Source organism: Arachis duranensis, chromosome 7 (genome assembly GCF_000817695.3).
Source record: "Arachis duranensis cultivar V14167 chromosome 7, aradu.V14167.gnm2.J7QH, whole genome shotgun sequence".
Classification (NCBI taxonomy): Eukaryota; Viridiplantae; Streptophyta; class Magnoliopsida; order Fabales; family Fabaceae; genus Arachis; species Arachis duranensis.
This window is the reverse complement of record NC_029778.3, coordinates 63,081,021-63,094,221: the sequence shown is the minus strand read 5'-3', so window position 1 is coordinate 63,094,221 and position 13,201 is coordinate 63,081,021. Positions and strand designations below refer to the sequence as shown.

Here is a 13,201-nt window from a genome sequence, read left to right as displayed (position 1 = left end):
TATTTAGTTATAAAAATTGATTAATTTTACAAATTGGAAAACAAATTTATTCACAAAAAATAAAAGATTTAAATTTATAGTTAAAGAATTTAAAAAAAAATTGATTACATATCGTCTCCTTCCAATTTAATAATGTTGTATTTAATAAATTTGTGATCCTTTTTAAGAGTCTTTTCGCTCTTAATTTCTACAAAATATCTAATAAATCTAAAATAGATTAAGATAAAAAGAATTTAAATTGATAAAATAAATAAATTTATCAATCTAAGCAAATAATTTAAAATTTATAAATAACTTTTTTAAATTAGTTCAGTAATTTTAAAAATTAAATACCTAACCATTTAAGAAAGCATATTTAAAAATTAAAAAAGTAACAACCTAAACAAAAAATAATTTATGATTCATAAATAAAGTTTTAAAAGTTTCTAGTGACGACACCTAAGTAAATAATTAGTTCAACAATATTAAAAACTAAATACCTAACAACCTACAAAAGCATATTTAAAAATTTAAAAAGTAACAACCTAAGTAAACAAATAAGTTATAATTTATAAATAAAATTTTAAAAATTTTTAGCCATGACACCTAAGTAAATAATTAGTTTAACAATATTTAAAATTAAATACTTAACAACTTAAGAAAGCATATTTAAAAAATTTAAAAAGTAACGACCTAAGTAAATAATAATTTATAATTTATAAATAAAATTAAAAAAATTTCTAATGACGACACTTAAGCAAATAACTAGTGTAAACCCTGTTAAATTAGTAAATAATTAGTCAATAAATTAACTTTTAATAAGGAAGATTAGAAACGCGAATATTATAACAAATTAAGATAGAGCTCATCGAAACGAAAATTTTGACACCAATTTCAAAGAAAATAGTCCAAGATTGGGCCAAACGGGCCGAATCGGACCCAAACCAAACCCGTGAGCCCAACCGGTTTAGCATTAAATCAGCTTAAAGCTCATCTCCTTCATTAAGAACAGCAGAAGCAGCACTGAATGAGAAGGAAGACGAGAAGGGACGAAACTCTTTACGGTAAATTTAAATTACCGTAACTTTTCGATCCGAGCTTCGATTGCCGCATCGTTTGCGACCACGCGTCTATCGCGTCGAGCTCTACATTTCTACCGGAACAATTTCATAGGTAAGCCCTTAAATATTCTCAGTCACTCTTTTTCCCCCAATTTTCGAAATATTGGAGGGGATGTTAAATTTCTTTGATTTCTGATGTTTTAGGATCCAATTAGCTTGAGAAAGATATTTACTCTTACTTATGTGAAGCTTGGGTAAGGTGAGGATACGATAATTCTATTTTAATTTCATTGAATTTGAGTTTTGAGTATTAAATTGGATATATATGTGTTATCAATGTGTATTAGGTTGTAAATAAATAATTAGAGCTTGAAATTGTGAATATTGGAACTTGGAGGAAGCTGATTAGTTGAATTTTGAAGGGGCTGCCTTGGTTTTAAATAATTTGCTTTGGTCGTTACGTGAAAATCGGCCAAGGTATGGTTTAGGTTTCTTGTATTTAATATATAATGTTCTGTAAAAACTTAGACTAGATGACCATAGGATAAGTTGGAATGCAGGTGTATATTTAATGTTTAGTAATGGGTTGATGAATATGCTTGGTTTGGTTTGGTGACTTGTTTATAAGATGATATTGGTTGCCAGTTGGATCTTTAAAAGGATATGTGATTGAATTGTTGATTATATGGCTATATTTTGGTTTGGTTGAATGATGATTGATGAAAAGATATGGAGCTTGTTGAGGATTATTGATGGCAATTTGGATCGGTGGTAATAGGTTTGTAAATAATTGGAATGGAAATTTCAAATGAAAAACGAGGTATTTTGTATTAAAAGCCTAGGATTTGTGAACTATGATTTTTAGTTGAATTTTGGTTGTTGGATTTGAATATTGTATGAGTATAATCATTGATCTGAGGTAGAATTATTGTGGTGATTGTTATGATGATGAGGAAGGGTATGTTGAATTGAAAAGAATGCAGGTTTGGACCCGAAAAGGGTAGCAAAGTCCGAGTTTTAGAGGAGATGCTGGCGAAATCTTATAAAAATTAGAGATTTTGTTTATATGATTATTTAAAAAGATTTAGATTCAAAGGTTATATGGTTTGATTTTGAGTTATTAAGAAAATGAGTATGTTTTAAGTTTGATTCATTTAGAAAAGAATGAATTATGTTTTGAATTGGAACTATTGATGCACAGAATGGGAGGTGTGATAATGAAGGATAAGGATTGAATATGATTGATGTATGATGATGAATGAGATGCGATTGAGAATGATGTGGATGTTGGTGAATTATAATTGAATTATTTATATGGCTTATAAATTTGAATGATCTGAGATACAATATTCCCAGGATTAAGTGTCGTGGCTTGCCACCACGTGTACCAGGTTGAAACTCGATACTCTGTTGACCTTACGACGTAAGTATGACTGGGCACTATATAAATTCTCGGGAATGTTATCCCCATTGAGCAATATTGATTATTTGAGATAAAGTTATGCATAGACTCTTGGGGATGTACGTCGGGGGACAGTCTAAGTACAATCCAGACTTGTCGGGTTGGCTGGATAACTGACAGATGAGCCTCATCAGCCATAGGACAGGCATGCACCATATGCATATTACTTGAATTACTTGCTTGTGCTTTAAGTGGGTGTGCCTAAATGTACTTGCCATGTTAAATGTATATTTGTTACCTGCAGTATTTGTAACCTTCTTATGCTTGCCTTTATCTGTTTAAATATCTGTGAAATGCATAATGGTGTTGGAGGTATGGAGGAATGGCAGTATGAGACTTAGATGTAAGATTAAGCTAAGTTAGGTTTAGGTACTCTTAGAAAACCACCTTTTATGGCTTCTGTTTAATACTTTAAGCTCTATAACTTGAGTGTCGGCGTTCTAGGATTGCCTCTGGCATTCCCAGGACCTTATATATTATGTGTGTGGCACCTTTACCATACTGAGAACCTCCGGTTCTCATTCCATACTATGTTGTTGTTTTACAGATGCAGGTCGAGAGGCATCTTGTTAGGCGTCTGGACTCTTGAAGCGGAGTAGTTATTGGGTTATTTTGTTATGCTATGATGTATATATATGTACTTAGCTTTCTCTCCACATAACTTATTCTTTTTTATCCTCCTAGAGGTGTATGGAGAGGCAGGATTTTGTTTATGTATATTTGGGTTTTGGATAAGTATATATATGTATATATGTGTGTATATTCTCCGGCTAGTCTTGACTTCGCAGGCTGAGTTAGGAGTTTGTTATTTTGTATCTTTGTCACTCTATTCCTACTTCTGTCATCTTATGTTTAGTAGTTACGGTTTTCTTAGCACGCAAGTTAACTCGTTCCTTGAGCATTGCGCTTTTATTTTGCGATTTTTATTTCCTCTATTCTTCAAGGCTCCTATAATATTATAATTCTTCTGTTATTATATAAACTCATTTTATTTTAGATGTCGTAATACCATACCACCTCTATTTTACGACTTAAGCGTAAAGCTTTGTGTGGTAGGGTGTTACAACTAGCTCAACAATATTAAAAATTAAATACCTAACAACTTAAAAAAATATATTTAAAATTTAAAAAATAACAACTTAAGCAATAATAATTTATAATTTATAAATAAAATTTTAAAATTTTTATTGACGATACTTAAGTAAATAATTTCTAAATTCAATGTATGAGTATACCATGTCAGCATAAGAATTCGCTATTTGTATTTTTAAAAATGTCTAATAACGACATTTAAATAAATAATTCCTAAATTCAATGTAATAAATGTATTAGCGTTGTGTCACTATAAAAACTTTTTATTTGTATTACTATAAAGATATAAATTTTATTATTATTAACATACATCATCTTCTTCTTTTTTTTTTTTTTGTCAAAACTCATTTATATTATTAGAACATAATGAGAAAAAAAAATTCAAAAGAGACTGCAAAATCTATTATTGTAAAAAATAAAAAGTCCATTTACTGTAAGCAAGTCCAAAAAATTTCAGCCCAATTCTCAAAAACTATAATCACTCACATTAATACAATTTTCTTAAATTAAATGTGCGACCAACTATGACAACATTTACATCAACCTACACTGGCAAGCTTTTAGGTTTGCAGTTCTCCATGCATCTCAAAAAAAGGAAGCTATAGGTTGGTACCTAATGTACACACCTCAGCATCTATAGCATCTATATGTATGAATGTATCCACACCAAAAAATTTTCTTAGAATTATTGTACATCTTTCTTAATTATCTTTTTCTGTAAATTTTTTTTTTGTGGGTCTCAAATTCACAATACACAAAATTTTTTTTCTTTTTCTTCTTCTTTTGTTTTGTTCGTGCGAAAATTTGAGAGGGTCATGTTGATAGTGATTATTTAGCAAAGTAGTTAATTAATCGCAATGAATTAGATTGTTAGTTAACTTAGGTGTATATATGTAATTGATGTATGGTATAATAACTGTGATTTTCAATTGTAACAGAATCAATTTTTCAATCCAAAGCTCAAACTCTTTCTCTCTTCTTTTCTTTCTTTTCTTTCACTTTCTTTCAACCTTCATGAATGTCCTCAACAGTTTCCTTCTCTGTTAAGTTCACTGCATGACGTTGGAACTTAGCTATCAAGAAGTTAAAATCAAGAATAGAATTAAATTTTATTTTACATATTAGAAATAAAATTAAATAAATTAAACTATATTTTTTTGAAGCTTTTTAAAACATTGAGAAACAATAAGTTTATCCAAAAAATTTATTATTTAAAATACAATGATGGGTGAATTTATCCTCAAATTCAATTTAAAGAGCTACTACTACATACATGTAATTTTTTTTAAACAATAAACTCAACACAATAAAATAAAATAATTAAAAAATACTAAATTAACAGATTATAATACTCCATAAAATTAATTCACTAATTTCAACCCAAGTCATGACAGTTCTCTTCTCCATACATGTAATTATTCAATAGTTACCTGATTGAAAAGTACTCCACTTTATTTGAAACTTGACTTTGCCAGGTCGATTAACTACTATTATTAATGAGACTCGACCCCATACTCCTCTCTAGTTTGGAGTTTTAAATTTTTTTTTATATTATTAATACTATAATATACGTAGGTGCAATATTTGAGGGAATATTTTATTAATGGGTGCAATATTTGAGAGAATATTTTATTAATGTAACTTTTAATATATATTAATAAGATCATTAAATAATTAATATTTTTTTTGTAAAACTACAAACACATTAATTATAACTTTTAAAATATATTTTTAATGACAATTATAATTATTATTGAATTTTTTTATGACTTACTATTAGAAATTTAACATGTTTTATTGGCATATAAGTTATTAAAATTATTAAATTCGTTTATAAATTTTAATTAATTAATAATTTTATTTTTATTTATTTGATATTATAATTTATCTCATAAAACTTGCTTTATATATTACTTTTTTTTTCATCTATAGCATTATGATTTTAAAAATTAACTATATTATAATAAGGAACATAATTAATATTTTTTAAAGTGTTATTGACTTATTTCAAATTAATTTGTTAAAAGATACTTCAAAAGAAAAAAAAGATATTAAAAACAAATTTATATGCATTGGGGTACTGCATAATTTTTTTTTAAAGATTTTATTGGAGATGTTTATTTTAGGTTATTAGTTGAATGTAATTTTAGATTTTTATAGTTAAAACTAAATTCAAAAATAATTTTAAGTAAGTAGTCATAAATCAAGGAGCAGAATAGTGTTACATTATCGTCAGATTCGTAACTAGAGTTGTTGTTTCTAATATTTAATCGATGAAGTTAGGATGTAATAAGATTGGTTTATTCTTATTTTTCTTCGTTGCAAATTTTTTTCTTTTCTTTTTTTGTTTTTTAGAAATCTAATTCTAATTCAATATTTAAATTACTGCAAACTGATATGATCGGTCCAAATTTAATCACAAAAATATATTTATCTGATTTATTTTAAAATCATCAAATTTAATCAGGTTAGTTTTCAATTTCTTCCAAACTCAACCCAAACCAATCTGATTACACCCTAATTTCATGGATTAAACATTAGAAGCAACAACTCTAACTACAAATCTGACGATAATATAACACTATTCTATTCCTTGATTTGTGACTACTTACTTAAAATTATTTTTAAATTTAGTTTTAACTATAAAAATATAAAATTACATTCAACTAATAACCTAAAATAAAATTTTTCAATAAAATATTAAAAAAAATTATGCAATACCTCAACGCATCTAAATTTGTTTTTAATATCTCTTTTTTTTCAAAGTATCTTTTGACAACTTAATTTAAAATAACACTTTAAAAAATATTAATTTTGTTCCTAATATATATTTATATATATCCTAATTAAATAGTATGTTATAATATAATTGATTTTTAAAATCATGATGCTATACATGAAAAAAATTAGTATATAAGATAAATTTTATGAGATAAATTTAAATAATATTTTTTTATGTATCAATTATTTTCTAGATATTCGTACGTATAAACATTCTATTAATAGTATTTCTGAAAAATATGAGGCTTATACATTTAGATATTAAGAAATATGAGACTTATATATTTAGATATATTAAATTATTAATGTATTAAAATTTTAAAATAAAAATAAATTTCATTTTAGAACATAGAATAATAATTTTTTATTTTTCCTTTTGAAAAATATTGTCAAACACCCATCTACTAAAATTAATATACATTTCAACATGTCTCTTTTAAAAATAATTTTTTAGATTTAAATTTTGTAATTTTTATAATCAATTTTATTTACTAATATTAAACATTCAGAATTTAAATTTAATTACAAAAGACTACTATAATGAAAAAATTATCTAAATAAATTAAAATATTTTTTTAATTTTCAAACAAGTAAAAAATATTACTATACCATATTTATTTTTACTCCTCTTTTTTATACCATATTTAAATGTTACTATAAAAAATATTAATGAGTATAATAAAATAATTACTCAATAATATTTTGTATAGTACTTACTAATATATTTTATTGTACTTATTAATAATTTTTATAGTATAATAAAAATATGGTATAAAATAGAAGAATAAAATATTGTAATATAAATATTTGTTTGTAGTTTTATAAAAATAATATATTAATTACTTAATAATTTTATTAATATGCATTAAAAACTATCCATTAATATAATATCTTTTAAAATACTGTGTTAAAACATATTATAATATTAATAATATAAAAAATTTTTAAAATTCCAACCAATAAAAAAGTATTGTAACATCCACCTTATTAATGTATCACCTCCGAACTACCATTATTTAATTCATAAGAAAAAGTTATACTATTCCTGAAAGGAACTTGCTCCTCTGGAGTGTGGAAACTCAAGTATTTCAATTCGAGTATAATTATTACATGCGTCACAAAGGCTAAACATATTACTTGGATATAGTTTTTTTCTCATGAATACTTAAAAAATGTTGTTAATTTGTGTTTTAAAGGTTCATATTAATTATTAATAGTAAATTTTTTAAATTCTTTCAAGAAGTTAAATGCATAACATATACATTGAAACAAAAATTCAGTTTTACAGTTTTCCGTATGTAAACTTTTTTATTTGGTACCTTAACACGCATCATATATATTCTATTAAATAGTCATGATTAAATATCGATACTTATTTTAAAATATCTATTAAATTATTTTTATCAAATTATATTAAAAATGTAAATCAACTATTAATTCTCTTGTATTTGGGTAGTTGAAGAAGGGGAAGAAGGCCATTTAATATGTATTTTGTAGGCGAGGGGCCTTTAGTGGTGTTTCATTTTCGTTTAGTTAGTGCTAGCATACTATTGGTTACTAGTTACGTACATCTTTCAACAATTGGACAATCCTAAATGTTTTAAGAGCGAAAACTCGAGCGCAGTCGATTTTATGTGAAATTAATAATTGAGAGTCGTTAAATGATTTGAATAATTTGACTAAATTTTTATCTAACGATTCTCAATTATCAATTTCACGTGAAGTCGACTGTATCTGAATTTTTATTATATTTCACGTCTTCCTTACTCAATAAAGGTAAATATACTATAAAATATATTATAATTTAACCAATAAAGTAATAATATTTTGATTTAAATTTGATTAATTTAAAGATGAGGAGTGTTACAGAGCAGTAAGTTTTATAATTTGTAGTAATTAATTAGTTATTATTAATTATTTTAATAGTGCGAAATTTTATTCAAAAATATGAGATTATTCACTTTACTTTTATTAGTTAAATACTGACCAGATTTTAATTAAATTGCTGGCCTAGACTTTTTCTTTAAAAATAATACTGACATATTATGTTGTTTCACTTTATTTATAACTATAATATATAGCGTATAAAAATAACACATAACAAATTAACCATTATCACATTCAATTAATCAATTCTTTTCCTTTTCTTTATTTTTGTTTTCTTGTTTTTAAATTTAACGACAAGTTTGTGCATTTCTGATCTCCCAGTTATTGTGTGTGTGTCTTGTACTTCTTCAACGATCTATATTAAATTCGGAAGATAAAAATATGATAAATATATCATATATTCCGTCTATAATAATTTTTCCTTTATAACATTGACATATACCCAACTTAATTAATGCTTACATAATTTAATTATAAGTTTTCAACTAACCTAAAAAATAAAACGACAATTATTTTGGAAAATGTTAGTGAGGTTACCTTAACAGGAGATTGGATAGGGATGAACCTGGAAAAAATTCGATGTCTTTATCACCGAAAAAAAAATAATCAAATTAAACTATAACATTATTGTTCAATTAATTTAGTTGGTTTGTTGTTGTACATGTGATTAATACTAAGTTTTAGAAAAAGTAAAGGAACCAATTAATGGTGCAATTATCTGATCTGCAGTCAATTTAGACAAAAAAAAATATACAACAACAACAAAGCCTTGTCCTACTAAGTGGGGTCGGTTACATGAATCAAACGACGCCATTGTGCTCTGTCATGTATCATATCTACAGAGAGACCGTTTACATATAGATCTCGTTTGACCACTTCATGGATGGTCTTCTTAGGTCTTCCTCTGCCTTTCGCCCTTTGTCCATCTTCCATCTCATCCACCCTCTTGACTGAATGTTCTATCGGTCTTCTTCTCACATGTCCAAACCACCTGAGACGCGATTCAACCATCTTTTTCTACAATGGGTGCTACTCCAACTCTCTCCCTTATATCTTCATTCCTTATTTTATCCAATCGCATATGACCACTCATCCATCTCAACATCTTCATCTCTGCCACACTCAGCTTATGTTCGTGCTCCCCTTTAGCCGCCCAACACTCCGTACCATACAGCATAGCCGGTCTTATAGCGGTGCGATAGAATTTACCTTTAAGTTTTAAAGGCACTTTTTTGTCGCATATAAAACCAGATGCACTCAGCCATTTTGACCAACCTGCTTGGATCCTATGATTTACATCATGTTCAATCTCTCCATTATCCTGTATGATGCACCCAAGATATTTAAAACTTTTAACTTTTCCTAGGATGTTTTCTCCAATCTTCACCTCTATATTGGGGTTTTCCCTTCTCAGACTGAACTTACATTCCATATATTTCGTCTTGCTACGGCTTATACGCGGACCATACACTTCTAAAGTTTCTCTCCATAACTCCAACTTCTTATTTAGGTCTTCCCTTGACTCTCCCATAAGAACGATATCATCGACAAAAAGCATGCACCATGGCACAAGCTCTTGGATGTGCTCTGTGAGTACTTCCAAGACTAATGTGAAAAGGTATGGACTTAAGGATGATCCCTGGTGTACTCCTATACCAATAGAAAATTCCTCCGTCATACCACCTTAAGTCTTCACACTAGTTATGGCCCCATCATACATGTCTTTAATTGCCTGAATATATGCAATCCTTACTCTCCTCTTTTCTAAAACCTTCCATAAGACCTCCCTTGGTACCCTATCATACGCTTTTTCCAAATCAATAAACACCATATGTGGATCCCTTTTATTACTACGATACCTCTCCATCATCCTTCTTAATAGGTATATCGTTTCAGTGGTAGATCTTCCTGGCACAAATCTAAATTGGTTCTCTGTTACATGTGTCTCTTTTCTCAACCTCCGTTCTATCACCCTTTCCCATAACTTCATAGTATGACTCATAAGCTTAATCCCTCTATAGTTTTCGCAACTTTGTATATCCCCCTTATTCTTGTAGATAGGTACCAAGGTGCTCTTTCTCCACTCATCAGGCATCTTCTTTGACCTTAAAATCTCATTAAAAAGCTTGGTTAACCAGTTGATGCCTTTTCCTCCAAGACCCTTCCAAACCTCAATCGGGATATTATCAGGTCCTACTGCCCTGCCATTTTTCATCTGCTTTAGAGTCTCTTTTACTTCGAAGTCTCGAATCCTTCGATGGTAGTCAAAGTTTTGATCTTCTTCCCTTGTGCATAATCGACCAAGGCTCGGAAGAATCTTTTGTCCTTCATTAAATAAATCGTAGAAGTAGCTCTTCCACCTTTCATTAATCTTCTCCTCTTGAGCCAACACCTCTCCATCCTATCCTTTATGCACTTAACCTAATCCAAATCTCTCGTTCTTCTTTTCCGGCTCTTTGCGATTCTATATATACCTTTTTCTCCTTCTTTCATGCCCAAAGACTGGTAGAGACCCTCATATGCTCTTGTTTTTGCTTCACTTACAGCCACTTTTGTCTCTTTCTTAGCCGCCTTGTATTTTTTCTAGTTATCTGCATTGCGGCATAAAGACCACTCTTTAAAGCATTCCCTTTTTATCTTTATCTTTTCTTGTATAATCACATTCCACCACCAGGACTCCTTGTCTCTTGGTCCTAATCCTTTAGATTCACCAAAACTTTCTTCTGCTGTTCTTCTAATAACTTCTGCCATCTCCCTCAACATCTCTTCCGCGCTTCCATTCCCATCCCACTTTGCCTCTTCTCCTACCTGTCTTAGGAAGCTTCTTTGTTTCTCACCTTTCATCCGCTACCACCTCGTCCTTGGGTTCTCCGTATGATGTCTTTTCCTCAACTTTTGCTCAACGCAAAAATCCTTGACGAGCACCCTATGTTGTGTTGTCAAACTCTCTCCCAGGATAATTTTACAGTTAATGCAAAATTTTCGGTCGACTCTCCTCAACAAGAAGAAGTCGATTTGAGAGCTTGTCATGCCACTCTTATAGGTTTAATATGTTCGTCTCTCTTTTTAAAATATGTATTTGTGATGAGAAGTTCAAAGGTTGAGGAAAAGTCCAAAATAGTTTTACCCTCGGCATTGATCACCCCGAAACCATGGCCTCCGTGAATACTCCCTTATCCAGTCACTTCTCTCCCAACATGGCCATTTAAATCTCCTCCTAAGAAAATCTTATCTCCCAAAGATATGCCTTGAACCAAACTCTCTAGATCCTCCCAAAACCTTATCTTGTGTTGTTCGTCCAAACCCACTTGCGGTGCATAGGCGCTAATCACATGGAAAGCACCTCCCTCCACCACAAGTTTGATAGAGATGATCCGATCTTCCACCCTCTTGACATCCACTATGTCCTTCTTTCACTGCTTATCCACAATTATTCCAACCCCATTTCTATTCTTCACCTTTTCTGTATACCAAAGTTTGAAACCAGAAGTATCCAACTCCCTAGCCTTTGCACCAACCCATTTCGTTTCTTGTAGGTACATAATGTTAATCTTTCTCCTTGTCATAGTGTCCACCACCTCCATGGACTTTCCTGTTAGAGTGCCTATGTTCCATGTCCCAAATCTCAACCTTCTGTCGCTTCGACCTTTACCTTTTACTTTGTGAACTAGCTTATTTACCCTCGTCTATTCACGAAAATGCGAGAACCCTTGCTCATTTAACACTACATCCGGACACCGATGCAGCGATGTCATGGGGGTTCGGCTATATTTTTATGTTGGTTACCAAAGACCTAACACAACCCTCCTCCTTTATCCGGACTTGGGACCGGCTATATACCGCAAGTGTAACATAGGGGGAGTTGGACAAAAAAAAAATATAATAGAAAAATAATTATTTATATTATTATTTGAGATTTTTAAAATCAAACACTTTAATTTTTGAGATTTTAAAATAATTCTCAACTTTTATTTTCGTTATATAATAATATAGCCTCTCTCTATTAGTTATTAACGATGACTGACGTAGAACATTAACTCACACACATAATTACGTGTTCGATTTCAACAATTTAATCCCTAAAATGAAGTATAAAATAGATTCCAAAAAATAAAAAAAAATCTCAAAACAGTTCTTAAAAAATTTTAAAATTTAAGAAAAAGACAAATAAGTCCTTGAACTTTTAGTCTACAAATATTTATATCCTTGAGAATTTGAAAATACATTTAAATCTCTAACTTTCTCAAAATCTGGATATATCAATCCCTGAGTCTAATTTGCCCCATTTTAAAAACTCTCACACGTGTGCCTCCATATATCGGCTATAGACCAGCTAGTACAACGGAAGCCATGTTTAATTTTTTTATTGGGTCTGCTAGACCCAAGTAAACAGAAAGATCGATGTGTCCAGATTTTAAAAAGGTTAGAGACTTAAATGTATTTTTAAATCGTTGAAAATTTAAATATTAGCGGACCAAAAAGTCAAGGGCCTATTTGCCCTCTTCTCTTAAAATTTTAAAATAGTCCTTTCAAATTATTTATATATAATTATTTTTAAATTAATAAATTTTAATTTCTAATATTTTTAGCCTATTTATCTTAAATTTGATTATTTATATACAAATTTTTTTATATATTTTTAAAATAAATTATAAATTAATTTTAAAAAGGCACTTCTTTCAAAAATAAATAATTTAAAATAAACAAAATTATATTTATTTTTGACCATACAGGATATGAATTTAATTTAATTTATAGAAATTATATTTTAGGATCATTTTTTAATGACGAAGAAGAGAATGAACTAGTATTGTTTGAAAAAATTGGAGAACTTCTTTTAATATAATTTTTTTATATAAACAATTAAAAATATTTGTGCAAATGCATATGAAGGCAATATTTTAGAACTTAGATGTAATGTGAATTAAGAAAAAATATA

General features: G+C 28.9%; 1 pseudogene; it reads right to left on the bottom strand.

The window, feature by feature from the left end:
* Positions 1-9,123: 9,123 nt before the first annotated feature.
* On the bottom strand, positions 9,124-12,017 carry LOC127740562 (uncharacterized; annotated as a pseudogene).
* Between the last annotated feature and the right edge of the window lie 1,184 nt (positions 12,018-13,201).